The sequence below is a fragment of the Lathyrus oleraceus genome, chromosome 7 (genome assembly GCF_024323335.1).
Source record: "Lathyrus oleraceus cultivar Zhongwan6 chromosome 7, CAAS_Psat_ZW6_1.0, whole genome shotgun sequence".
In the NCBI taxonomy this organism is placed as follows: Eukaryota; Viridiplantae; Streptophyta; class Magnoliopsida; order Fabales; family Fabaceae; genus Lathyrus; species Lathyrus oleraceus.
Genome location: NC_066585.1, coordinates 162,783,031 through 162,796,355, shown reverse-complemented (window position 1 = coordinate 162,796,355; position 13,325 = coordinate 162,783,031).

The window sequence follows — 13,325 nt, the reverse complement described above, 5'->3', positions numbered from 1 at the left end:
ATCAAGCACGAGCAAGAGCAAGATCAGTTGAATCCAAATCTCCATTGAAGGTATTTTCCAGAAATTTTCGATCTCTTCGATTCTCTTTAATTCTTGCTCAATTCTATTGATTCTTTGGTTGTCTGAAGTCCTACCAATGTAGGCAAGAAGATTGAGTTGCTTAGAGGCCAAATCGAAGCAACTCAGTTCATGTACCTCAAATTTCAACTCCATGTATCTCTCAATATACTTGGAGTTAGAGTGAATTGAGGCCAGATTCAAACTCAGTGCCATTTTTACTTTGAAATCATGTCCTTGTTTTTAATTTTGGTGATGGTTGAAGGTGGATCAGTCCGGTGAGATCCACCGGAGAAGAAGACCGGAGCTACAGCTCCGACGATGTGTTGGCATCTCTCACAACCATAGGATCCATCTTATTTGTTTTAATCCTGAGCGTTCTTTCTGATTACTAAGGTTATGGCGCGCTGACTAGAGTCCATCGTGGATAGCGCGTTTGTGACCACTTGATCTGCCACCTCAATTAATGAGGGAGATCAAGTGGTCCACGTTTTTTCTGATATTTTAATTTTCATTTAAATTGCATTATTTTCAATAATTCATATTAAATTCAATATTGATCCAAAAAATATGGGACTTTCACCAAAAAATTTCAAATATTTTTCTCTTTCATATTCTGATTTAAAATTATTTTTTGGATCATTATTAATATTTTTCATGAATTAATTGATTTTGCATTTGTTTTTAATTGTTTAAAAATATTTTTAAATATCCAAAAATTATGAAATTGTTTCTCAAAGGTCCTTTGACCTTGTTTGACCTATGATAAATCTCATGGCCATATCTTTCGTGTTTTGATGAGATTTTAGGAATTGGACAAACCATATTTAATTTAAATGCACTATTTTAGTATTTTAATTTGAATAAATGCCAAATAAATTTGTTGACCAATTGTGATGACTTGTTTATGTTTGACTCTTGTTGTTGGGCCTTGGTCAAGGTTGATTTGACTTTGTCAAATTAATATAATTGGATTTAGGGGATTGATGGAATGTACATTCCATCTCCCAAAATGAATGGATGATATTAATTTGGTAAAAGTCCTCCTTTGACCAATTTGTGATTTGATCCATTCCCCTCCCACTTCATCTTATTCCCTTTCTTCATTCATTCATTCCATTTGGCCTATGATATCTCATAATCCTAAGACTAGTTGATTGAAAAATTGACATGAGTATGGATGAGATTAGGCCACATCTTTTGCATATTCTTTTTGTGTGTGGTATATAAGAAAAATGGAGTCAAGCACTCCGACAAGAACCCAACAGAGTTTAGAAGGATAGCTAAATCGTCAAAGGAAGATGAGAATAAGAAAGGTAAACTTAGAATTTCTTGCTACAATTATGGAGAAGTTGGTCATTATAAACTGGAATGTCCTATGATTAAGAAAGACAAGAGAGAGGCCATCACAAGAAATCTAGCAAGTCTAGAAGAGCCTATGTTTCTTAGGAGAGTGCAAGTGATTCCTCAAGTGATGAAAAATCAACTTCAAGTGTCGAATCGGCCTGGATTTGCCTCATGGAAAATAGAAAGAAGAAGAAAAGTGTATGTCTTTCTAAGCTTGAATCTATTAATGAATTATCTTATTCTCAATTACAAAAAACATTTTAAAAGCTTCATAGAGAAACCTTGGATGCTTTTAAGAAGTTAGCTTCACTTGAAAGAATATTTTTAAACCTTAAAGCTAAAGTTTTAGAATAAAAAAATAAGATGGAATCTCTTAAGAGATATATGATAGATATTCAAAATGACAAGAATGAGGATGAAAAACTTCAAAGTTTGGTTGTGAATCTTTTCATGATTGGAAAAAAGAGATAAATACTCTTCAAGTCAAATTGGACAAAGCCTTACGACCAAATATTTCATTTGCTATTGATCCATTAAAGTTTGAAAGGTCTTTGAACCATTCATATAAAAAGCATAAATATGTTATAAAGGACTCAAATAGCAAAATCACATCTGATTACAACTTATCTTTTCACTATTGTTGTAAGAAAGGTTATACTATTGAAAAATGCAGGTTTAAGAAACTTTTTTGTTCCTAAAGGAGCTTTTCAACGGTTGTCCAAATGCAACCTTGATTTCACTCACGCTCAAGGACCTAATTAAAATTGGGTACCTATTTTCTTTGTTTGATTCCACAGGTTGAATGTATTGACTCTACGGAGAAGACGTGGTTTCTCGACAGTGGACACTCAAGACATATGACTGATAACATATCTATATCCATTGACTTTTTGCCAAAGAAGAAGGGTTACATTACTTATAAAGACAGCAACACGAGATTAATACTTGGAAAAGGTAGTGTAGGTAATCCCTCATCTACTACTATCTCCGATGTTATGTTAGTTGATGGTCTTAAACATAACCTCCTTATCATTAGTCAATTATGCGACAAGGGATTTAAAGTTACTTATACAAAATCTTGTTGCTTGTTTGAACATAATGAAAATAATAATTGTATGTTTAAAGGCTTGAGGGTTAATAATACCTATATGGTTAATTTAGATGATGTATCTTTGGTTGGAACTAAGTGTCTAGTGACCATGAGTGAAACTCTTGGTTATGGCATATATGCCTAGCTCATGTAAACTTTGATTTACTAAACAGAGTGACTTCAAAATATTTAGTAATCAGTCTACCAAAAATAAAGTTTTCAAAAGACCATCTATCCGATGCATGCCAAATAGGCAAGGAAACGAGAGTCTCATTTAAATCGGAAAACATTATTTCAACTTCGAGATTACTCGAGATTATGTTGGGTCATGTTTTTGTATAGTAAAGATGAGACTTTTTCAGATTTCAAACAATTTACTAGATTATCCCAATAAGATAAATTTGGAAATTGTTGTTATCTGAAGTGATCACGGAGGTCAGTTTAAAAATCACTTATTTGAGAAGTATTGTGATAAACTTGGCATTAAGCATAACTTGTCCGCTCCTAGAACTCCATAACAAAATAGTGTTGTGGAGAGGAAAAATCGTGTTTTAGAAGAGTTGGCTAGAACTATGCTCAATGAAGGTAATCTACCTAAGTATTTTTGGGCTTATGCCATTAGCACGACATGTTATGTCCTGAATAGGATACTAATACGTCCTATCTTAGACAGAACTCCTTATGAATTACTTAAGGGTAGAAAACCTTATTTGTCACATCTTCACGTTTTTGGATGCAAATGTTTTGTTTTGAACAATGGAAAGGATAATCTAGGTAAGTTTGATGCAAAAGTCGATGAAGGTATCTTCCTCGGATACTCATAATCTAGAAAAGCTTATAGGGTTTATTAAAAAGATTAATTATTATTGAAGAGCCGATCACGTTAGTTTTGATGAGTCTTACCCATAATATTTCGAGAAAGGTGTTTCTTTTCATGATGTAGGTGTATCTTCACATGATATTCTCTAGGAACCTAAAAAGGAATTGATCAGCCTAAAACGGTGGAATATGAGAAAGAAAAAGATAACGATTATGAAGAGGAGAAGGTTGAAAGTCCAATTGCAGTGGACGATCTACCTTTGACTTTGAGAACATCCAAAGATCATCATATCAACAACATACTTGGATACATCACCAAAGGCGTGCCAACACGCTCCGAGATAAGTAATTTTTGTTATCATTTTGCGTTCGTTTCACAAGTCAAACCTAAAAACGCTAGAGATGCATTACTTGATGAGAATTGGCTTATGGCCATGCAAGATGAACTAAACCAATTTAAAAGAAATGACATTTGGGACCTTGTCCCTCATCCCAAAAATCATCAAGTAATTGACACTAGGTGGGGTTTTAGAAATAAACTCGACGAAAACGGAGTGATAAGTTGGAATAAAGCCCTACTAGTGGCTCAAGGTTATAACCAAGAAGAGGGCATTGACTATGAAGAGACTTATGCTCCAGTTCCTCTCCTTGAGGCTATACGCCTTCTACTAGCTTATGCTTGCTCCAAAGATTTCAAGTTATTTCAAATGGACATAAAAAGTGTGTTATGTAATGGCTATATTAATGAGGAAGTGTATGTAGCTCAACCTCCTGATTTTGAAAATTACGAGTATCCTAATCATGTTTACAAACTAAAACGAGCTTTGTATGGTCTCAAACAAGCACCTAGGGCATGGTATGAGCGACTTAGTATGTTTTTCATCGATTAAAGAGACTCTATGGGAAGGTAGATACTACACTTTTCATTAAGTGTCAAGGAAATCATACTCTTCTAGTTCAAGTTTATGTCGATGATATCATTTTTAGATCCACTAACATGCAACTTGTCAAGGAGTTTTCTAAGATTATGCAGGGTGAGTTTGAGATGAGTCTCATGGGGGAGTTGAATTACTTCCTTGGGATTCAAATCAAGCAACTCAACAAAGGGACAATTGTGTGTGAAACCAAATATTGCAACAAATTACTAAAGACATTTGGTATGGAAGATGCAAAATCGATTGACACTCCAATGCCTACAGATGGAAACTTGGAAAGGAAATGAAAATGGTAAGGATGTTGATGTCCAAAAGTATACATGTATGGTTGGTTCTCTTCTATGTCTTATTGCATCTATGTCGGACATTATGTTTAGTGTGTGTATGTGTGCTCATTATCAATCAGCTCATAAGGAATCTCATTTAAAAGCCGTAATATGCATTCTTAGGTATCTTCATGGTACTTATAAGTATGGGATTTGGTATTCTAAGGGAAGTAATTGTAATTATGTTGGTTATACCGATTCCGGTTGCAAATCGGATAGGAAGAGTACTAGTGGAACTTGTCGCATGTTTTCAAATTCCTTAGTAAGTTGGCATAGTAAGAAACATGTTTCCGTTGCTTTGTCAACTGCGAGGCGGAATACGTAGAGATCGGTAGTTGTTGTGCTCAAATTTTATGGCTTAAACAACAACGATTTGATTTTGATATTAAATTACAACGTATTCTTATTATGTGCGACAACACTAGTGCTATTAATCTAACCAAAAATTCGGTGTTACATTCTTGCACTAAGCATATTGAGACCCATCACCACTTCCTATGTGACCCTGTTGAGAAAGGAGACGTCGTATTTGAGCACGTTGACAACAAAAATCAACTTCCGGATATATTTATAAAACCTCTTGCGACCGAACTATTTTTCAATATTCGAAGGTAATTGGGGATAGTTGATATCTCAAATCTTGCCTAAATATGATTTATTGCATGCACTTTATATTTTTTTGCTCTAACTTTCCTCGAAAGTTCAATCACATAAGAGTGCATCCTCCATAAATTCATAAGCGAGGTAATATTATTCCATTTTATTTTTCTTTTTGAAAGTAAGCTTTTACTTTTGCATGTCATTTATGTTCCAAATGATTGATATTCTTGATGTATAAAATAGTACATGAATGTTCACTTCCAAAAATTTCTATTGATGTATGTCAATTTATATGCTTATAGTGACTTTGTGCTATTCTTTATTCATGCTTGAAATATGCTCTTGATGCATTGGCTTGTTATCTATTGCGACATGAAATATGGTTGAACATGTTATAATGTTAGCAAAATTCTTGTTGTGTGTCATTGTTATGATAACATCTCTATTTTTAGTTTGAGTGGTGGTAAACCTATATATAACCTTGATAGAGAACATGCGTGTGAAATATTTCGGGAGCACCAAAGGCATATGTCACCTTATCGTGTCACTTTTGTAGCAACTCAAAAGTCTTTGATTACATTGTATCATTTATATTTCATGTTTGTGTTATGTTATTTGGCATAAGTTGTGGAAACCATGTTGTATTGTCGCTTTATATGCTTTTTTTTTATGTTTAGGCATTATTTTTCAATATGTACATCATTTTATGTGAGTGTTGTGGTATTGATGATCTTATCTTTGCAAATTGCATCTGTGTGTTATATTTGTTTATGCATGATTTAAGATTCTTCTCATGGATTGCTTTGTTTCTTTTTGATGTTGTCAAAGGGGGAGAATCAATATTAAGTTTGAATGCATACATTCAAGGGGAGCTTTCATGAAAACATGATACACATCGTCTCCAGTTTTGCCATCATAAAAAGGGGGAGTATGTGAGTGCAATTTCCTATTAGATGTATTTTGCATGATGTCAAAACTAGGATTCTTTAGCGTTAATGTATATTAGACGGTATCCTTTGATTCTCAATGTGCATCTTAACATTAGGAAGCATAAAAGCACTTGGAAACAAATTGGAAAAGGTTTCGTGCATCAAAAATGCATAAAAAATGCATCAAAAACAATTTTTGTAAAAAATTAACCTATAGGTCGACACATACTTATTTCAAGTCGACACATAGAAGACATTTTTTTCTATGTATCGACACATCCGTTTTATAGGTTGGCTCATATACTGCATTATTAAAGCCTATAAGCTCTATTAGATGTACCACCTCTACAGGTCGGCACATGGCCTTTACAATTTGGCGCATGACCTATACAGGTCGGCACATGCGTCAAACATGTCGGCTCATGCATCAAAATCTTCCAAAAATTCATAATTTTCAAATCTTTTGCATTCCTTTTGCCTCCAAACATGCATGCATATAAATACTTCATACATGCATCATTTCTAGTAAGATTTCTAGAGAGTAAAACCTATACGAAATCAGAATTTCAAAGCATTCTCATCATCTTCAACCTCATTCTATGCATACACACGATCAAACTACACATAATCATTTTTTGACTGGGTGCCATCTAGAATTAGGGTTGATAATGCCCAATTTAGGTTAATTGTATTGTAAATTGGGTTAAGATCTTTGAGGGTTTCAAATCAGAAAATCGAACTGGGGTTTTTCTTCAAGGTCATTTAGAGTTTGAAGGTTTTGGACAAGATTGCACAATCCAGATTCGATCGAGTGAAGTCTTTAAAGAACGGAAGGTTCTTGCAAAGGAATAGCGTAGGACGGTGGATCGCATTGGTAAATCTTGGGTTACAACAATTGTGTGTTTTGGATTCAATCGAGTGAAAGCTTTGAAGAACAAGGCGTTTCATGCAAATAAGTAGCATGAGACGGTGAATCAAAGCGGAATTGTTGGGTTACTTGATCAAGCTTTGATTAAGGGAAGAGAAGGTGTCAGAATCAACATCAAACTTATGCTTTATATGGTTGGATTGCTATATCTCTCTTGTATACATACATTTGAAAAGTAAGGTTAATTTCATTATCTCAATTCGAGTTCGAATTGAGGGAATGCATATCCATAAGAGGTCAATTGAGGAACTGTCTAAACAAATCCTTATGTACTCTCTCGCTCTCCCTATCTCTCTTATATTTTTGTTTTGCAAATTGTTGATTTCATCGATTGTGCGATCAAGTTGTTTGGATATTATTTTTGATTATATTTTGAAATTGGTGTTGTTGATTTGATCATAATTCCATAGAGAGGATGTGAACTATCATTGGAAGTAGATTATCCTTGTTGCTTTGCATTCAACTAGTTGTGATTAATTGTGTTTGGTCAATTTGTGACTCATTATCATAATATCGTGATTAGTATAACACATATCCAAGATTTTTGATAGCGGGTTCGGTTAGACGATTTTGATCTGAGATAGTCCCGCTTGCTTCCATATGCCATAAATTTTTTAACACTATTTTTTGTCAAAGTTTTTAACTAGTGATTTATTCACCGCGTCTAGATCTAAGCGCATCGTCTAACAAATGGTGATTAGGAAGTACTAAGAAGGTGTTACCGAGATAATTTTAAGATTAAAAGAAAAGGAAAGACACAAGAGACCTTTTTGGCCAACTCTCACATGGTTAACATTATGGATTTAGATCTGAGGGTGGATTCCTTTGAGGATATGACACCATATAGGATTTGAAGATAATACAAATAGGTCCTAAGAGTTCCTAGACCACCCAGATAAAAACCTCAATAACTTTGGAAGAGGACGTAGACATCATGCAATTAATTTTAGGAAATATTGATATATTTTTGTGGGCACCATATGATATGGATAGAATATACTGAGATACAATATGCCACCATCTTTCCTTTAAACCTAGATTCAAGTCAGTCACCCATAGAAAGCACAAAGAAGAAGAACATAAGCAGACAATCATTGCTGAAGAGGTGAAGAAGTTAAAAGAGGATGAGTTTTAAAGAAATCAAGTATACTACTTGGTTGGAGAATGTAGAGACGATGAAAATAGCATATGGAGAGTAGAGGATGTGTGTGGACTTCATCGACCTTAATCAAGTGTGTCCTAAATATCCATAATATCTACCAAACATTGACAAACTGATTGACAAAGCCTCATGTTATCGAATATTCTATTTTATGGATGTGTACTCGAGGTATAACCAAATAAGGATGAATCCCGATGATGATCCCAAAAATATGGTCATGACTAGACATAACAATATACAAGATCTGCACGTCTCATATGATTTATAATTAAAAAAAGTTCAAGAGTCCATCTTTATGGAGTTTGGAAATGTGTTTCTCATTCATGTGACCTAAGTGACAATGCCAAAGGAAATTCAAATTTAACTTGTTAGGTTTCATCATTTTACAATTAATGTTATAAATTGGCATTTCAAGATCAAGAATATTCAGTTCATTGTTCATTTGTGTAATAGCATAGAATACACCATTCAAATAAATAGAGCAACAATTGTTCTTTATTATGAATGAAAAAACAAACTTGTCCAAACAAGAAACAAAAATAATATTCCCGTTATTACGTGTACATAATAGCAGTTCTCTAACTGAATTATTAAACCACTAAGTAAAGTCAATACATAAGTTCCTACAACTAAACCATCAACCTTTGCTCTATTGCCAACTCATAGACCAACTTCACCTTTTGCCAATTATCTACTCTTTTTAGTCCCTGCACATTAGTATAAATGTGAGAACCACATCCAGTATCCAATACCCATGATGCAGAAGTAGATAAATGTATTTATATAACAAAAATACCTAAAGTTGAAGTATCAACTTCATTCTTCTTATCTTCCAGGTACTTTGGGAACTTTCTTTTCTACTGTTCGGCCTTACCGCAATGGAAGCAGTTGCCCTCCTTTATTATACTTATGTTAGGCTTCAAAGTATGAGCAGTAGGTTTGAGTCTGACAACTTCCTTGCCTTTCTCCTTACTGCCATGCTTGGTGGGTGTCGCACCTCGAAAAATGAGAGCACGACCTAAGCGAAGCGCAATCGCACGCTCGCAATGATGGACTGAACAGAGTCGCCACCGAACTTTATTTATTCCTAAAAAGGAAAGGGGAAATATCGATAAAACCCAAGACAAAATGATAATGATTATTGGTCGCCGCAACCAAATCGGGATTCGGGAGTCGATTACGCAAGGGGAAGGTATTAGCACCCCTCACGTCCGTTGTACTCAACGGGAACCATTAGGTTAGTTTATGCGCGTTAGTGTTAGTTTGAAATGTTAGGCTTTTCAAGTTATTAGGTGGGAAAGAAAGAATAAAAGAAAGGAGAATATTTTTGGATTTTTGACGAAAGACTAAACCTAAGTTTTTTATTAGTGGGCCTGACAAGATTTACAAATCCTGCTCCTACGTATCTCAACAGAGAAATCAAGGCTTACGTAGTTCTGGGTAGAAAAATGTTTGTTTGTTGGTCGATTTTAGCGAAAGCTATATTGTATTAATCGACGAAAACATTGTTTTACCTAAAACAGATGAGGAGCGGACCTATACCACACATCGAATGGATTTACAAATCAGCATTCGGAAAAACGTCACTTATCTCAACTCAATAATTGTGGCCGAAGCATTGCTTTACATCACCTTAAAACAAGATGTCTTTCATTTATGAAAATGGTTTTCTGATTAATCGCACGACGGAGAGAAAGAGTTTGATTGGTTGGATGTATTTTTGAGTAATGGCGAGAACTTGGATGAGCGAGATATCCATCTCGAATCCTAGTCTCAGGAGTGCGTGGTATCCACCATGTTCCATTTCCATCTTACTGGAAAAAGTATTTAATAAAGATTAAGTATTTTGAGGTTTGATTGAGAAAGGGTTTGAAAAAACCGCATTGACAATTTTAAATGATGGCGAGAGTTAAGATAGGCGAGGCATCCACCTCGAATCTTAATCTCAGGAGTGCACGGTATCCACCATGTTCCATTTCCATCTTATCGAAAGAGGTTAAGATAGGAATTAAGTATTTTTGGAGTTTGAAAGACGAGTACTTGTGACTTGCAAGCTCTTATAGCTTGGGTCTAATACTCGGGACTACGTCTGGATATTTCACCCAGGTAGTCTGTTTCTTTCCAATATTGCTTAAGGAAATGGTTCGAATATTTACAAGTGTTTTGGAGGGAAGACGAACACTTATGGCTTACAAGCTCTTACAACTTGGGCCTAGCATTCGGGACTACGACTGGATATTTCATCCAAGTAATCTTTTTCTTCATATTTTACTTATGAAAATGATTTGAATATTGGAGTATTTTGAAGAGAAGACGAATATTTATGGCTTGCAAGCTCTTACAACTTGAGCCTAATATTCGGGATTACGACTGAATATTCCATCCAGGGTAATCTTTTTCTTCCAAATTTGCTTAAGGAAATGGTTGATTTTATTCTTGTGTTAGTAGCTAACTAAACAGTCAAGCAATAAAGAAATAAAACAGTAAAATTATTACACATCGGGGGAGTGGGGTACATTTTGTCAAATGGGGATTCAAAGTACTGGAATAATTAAATCGGGCCCAAATGACAAATAATGCAATGTATGAGTGTAGGTGCAAGAGAACTGTCTCATTGTAAGAAGACCCAAGAGTAAGCCATGTGAAGAAAATAAATAACACAACAAGTTATAGTTACGACACACTTAAAAATTAAATCGAAAAAAGTAAAATTGGGATTTGCACGGATGGAAATCGGGATGCGAGGATGCGAATCAAAGTCACATAACGCAAGAACGTGCAAAGAGAAATGAAAATTGAGAAATAAACAAAATCCTACGTAATGTGCTCAAAGCCGGTTTGCGCATATTGACAACAATCAAAATGTCATATGCGATTAATCATAACGCGGCGAAATACTATCAATATATCGATAAAATAATCATGGAATAACAACATAGGAATTGAATCCATAGATAAAAATAAAATAAAAAAATTCACACGCGCAACCAAAATAAAATAACGGCAACCACATGATATTAAAAATATTTACAAAATTATTTCTAACACTTAAGAAGTACAATTTAGTAAAACAAACAGTGCATAAGACAATTAAAAGTGAGCCTAATTTCTCAATAATCAAATGAACCTAATATAATTTCTTTTAATATGCTAATACTAATAATTCATATGAGAAACAAATTAATCAAATAAATGAGAAAGGATAGTAACATTTTTCATCAAGGGAACGCATGGACTTCAAAGATTCAAAATAATAATTGGATTTGACTTTTCAAAAGTGAACCAAAACAATTTAAACTAAACACCATTTTCTCTCTTTTAATTTTCTGTAACAAGAAGTGGACAAACTCACAGGAGCAGTAGTAGTAAATATCAACATAAATACTTACTACATTATTATAACTAAACCAAACTTTAATATGAAAGTACCATATTCTGCTGAATATTCTACTGAATAATAATAAGTGGCAACGATTAGAGTTGAAACAAAAGAGGAAAAAAAACTATACCACGAGAAATAGAAGAATAACTTCAGACAATTTTCGATATCGGCATTCAGGTTATAGCATGTGAATCCAACTCAAGCACAATGTAATAGAACTACAATCGATAACCAAAATATACGCAACAACGCAAACAAACAACCATCCAAACGATTAACAACAACAACCATTACCCAAAATTGAAGCAAAATTTTGTGAAAACCGAAGTCGGAAAAAAAACAAAAAAAAAACGGTGACAATACATATCTAAACAATGATGAGAGATGAAAATCAACATCAGCAAGTTAAAACAGAACCCATTGAGAGAGCTAAACAAGGAGAAACCAAAACTTGAACCACCACGAATAATAATGATTTTGTCGTAGAGACGGTTACCTCGCGTATTGACTAAACTGTCAAATTTTGCTGCGATTCGGAGTTGTTCCAAGCGCGACTTGAACTGGTTGTGGCTGTAGAAACGCAATGCGATTTTTGTGGCGACTACTTGCAGTTTGTTGCATGGATTTAGCAAATGAATATTCTTGTATGAAACGGTTATGCTGGAGCTCAATGGAGTTGAAAATGGAGGAAGAACAGTGGACCGATGAAGAGAGGTTATGGACGTGGTGTTCGGAATTTCAGTGAAGTTGTAGATCCGCTACAGTGCGTGGTTGTTTTGTTGTATATGGTAAGTTGTGTCGTTGTTATCAAAGAAGGAGATGAAGGTATTATAGTGGTGACAATGGAGTTTTGGAGGTGGTTAAGTATGTCCCTGCGATGTGATGAAGATGCACAGAAGAAAAATGACACAGATATGATGGTTATGTTGTGAGAAAATGGTTTAATGAGGATGAACCCGACGCAGGTAGAAGACCGTAGGGGTGTTTTTACTGAGTTATGAAGAGAGACCCCTTGAGTGTGTGTCCAGGAGAGAAGAAAAAGATCATCTTTTTTTATTTCCATTTCTCTATTCCTTTCTCTGTATCAATAGTTGTCACCACCTAATTTGAGAAAGAGACAAATTGTTTGGTAGTAGAGAAAAAAGATTTGTTGGGAGATCCTATCCACATAATTATTATTTGATTCCTTCTTCTCTTTTTTTAAAAAAAATCAATATTTTAATACTAAATAAATAAAATAAATAATAAAACTTATTAAAACAATTAGCCCAAATTCGAACTAAATAGTAGAAGAAATCTGATTAATTAATTTGGATATTTGGACAAAGAAACAAAAATAAAAATGATTGATTACGAATAAAAGTCGGGAAAAAATTCGCTCGAAAAATTAAATCAGATGCACTAAAATGATCAACACGAAATATACTTATTGAAAAAATACAGCGTTTCTTTTAATTTTGAAATAAATTTTGATCGGTTAAAAGGCTCAGGCGGGTCAAAAGGTGACCGAAAAATTAGCCCAAAAATCAATGGAGCATACCAGATTAAACTACGCGGAACATAGATTAATAAAACTGGTGTTTGCAAGCTTGATTTTAAAATTTTTCGTCTACTGATTTGATACACATCTGACGATTAATTCAACCGGTTCGCCTGTAATTCCAAAAAAAAAATATTTCGACTGATATTCTAGGCATTATGCGGTATGGAATGCATGATATGCTATGTAGAGATGCAATAGTTATGATGA